Here is a 1,327-nt window from a genome sequence, read left to right as displayed (position 1 = left end):
GCAAATCCAGTTGTTACAGCATTAAAACACACCTTTTAACTATGGTTAACGGCACTACATTATGGTCTGTATTGCATCTCCACTCTACACTGCTGAACCCACTATAATTACAGTTTATGGATGTATGCCATTGTTCTTGGGAGTAATTTATTAGATATTGTAGTCTAGGTTGGGTAAACTTTGTATAATAAATCTTCAGTTTGTAGTTTCAGAGGTGGATGACACACTGTCAGTCATATTCTCAACATGGCACTGTTGCGTGCCTTGTTGGACATAATTGTCTAACATTTGAGTTGATCAGCAGGTTCCCATCCTTTGACTCATAAATTCATCACTCTTGGTTTCAGGTCTAAGAGCAGTGGCATGCAACCAACGTCTGAGGAGAGTGTAACAAAACCACCACCTCCGCGCACACACAGATAGACACTCACACCTATTACGTGACTGTTTCTTTCTCCCGTTACCTGAGACTGTCTATTTCTTGTCAGCATGTCAGACCAAGAAATTTCATGCAAACACTTTGTTTTACACAGTTTATTCCTGAGGACAGCACCCTGACTGCTTATGTAGGTGTGTCTCAGTCAAACAACACAAAAAGTCATACTGAAGGCACATAGAGTAACTTAACTTAAATACAAAATGACCCAAAATGATAAACATTTATTTTTAGAGAGATGGTAAATAAAGTTAATGGACACAAACCTGCAAAACAAGTTCAAACAAACATTTCACATTATGCACTGGAAAACACAGACATCTGCAGAGTGCCGTACACTTGCACTGCACTTCCACCTTGTGGCCATTCCCAGACCACACAATCTTGTCCTGTCCTATGCTCCTCCAGTCCAGTCACAGAGCAATGTAGGTAATATATAGCTTAAACAAAAGTATGTGAACGAGAAAAACAGGAAGTGGTGAATTGATTTCCAAGATTTTTTTTTTTAAAGAAAGGTTGACCTTTTTAGTAATCCTTTCCATAATGTGGTCAGACATTTAGAATATTAATCTGAGCCTTTCAGCAGCACAACAAGCACTTTAGTGAAGGTAAATTCAAGTTGGACAATTGTCTTATGCTGCCTGCAGCGATCTCTCTGGACTGGACCAAAGTCAAAGGTTCAGGTCCAGGTTGAAAAAAACGGTAGCCAGCCGTTATCTGAAAGACACAGGATACAATGTTTGACATGAATTTCAAAAATGTCCTAAAGGCAGGGGATGAAGATGTCAATTATCCGTTTTGTTTCGTTTTTATTTCACACGTCATCACTGTACATTCAAACACAATTCCATGATGCACAACAATCATATACAGGACGCATGAAATGGGGAA

The 1,327-nt window shown here is 39.2% G+C and overlaps 1 long non-coding RNA gene across 1 annotated transcript in view; it reads left to right on the top strand.

Annotated features, from left to right (window-relative positions):
- Positions 1-1,327, top strand: part of LOC116688174 (uncharacterized) — a 14,287-nt gene that overhangs the window by 8,588 nt on the left and 4,372 nt on the right. The window lies entirely within an intron of this gene.

Source organism: Etheostoma spectabile, chromosome 4 (genome assembly GCF_008692095.1).
Source record: "Etheostoma spectabile isolate EspeVRDwgs_2016 chromosome 4, UIUC_Espe_1.0, whole genome shotgun sequence".
Classification (NCBI taxonomy): domain Eukaryota; kingdom Metazoa; phylum Chordata; class Actinopteri; order Perciformes; family Percidae; genus Etheostoma; species Etheostoma spectabile.
Note: the sequence above shows the minus strand (reverse complement) of the source record. Positions and strands in the feature narration are given on the sequence as shown.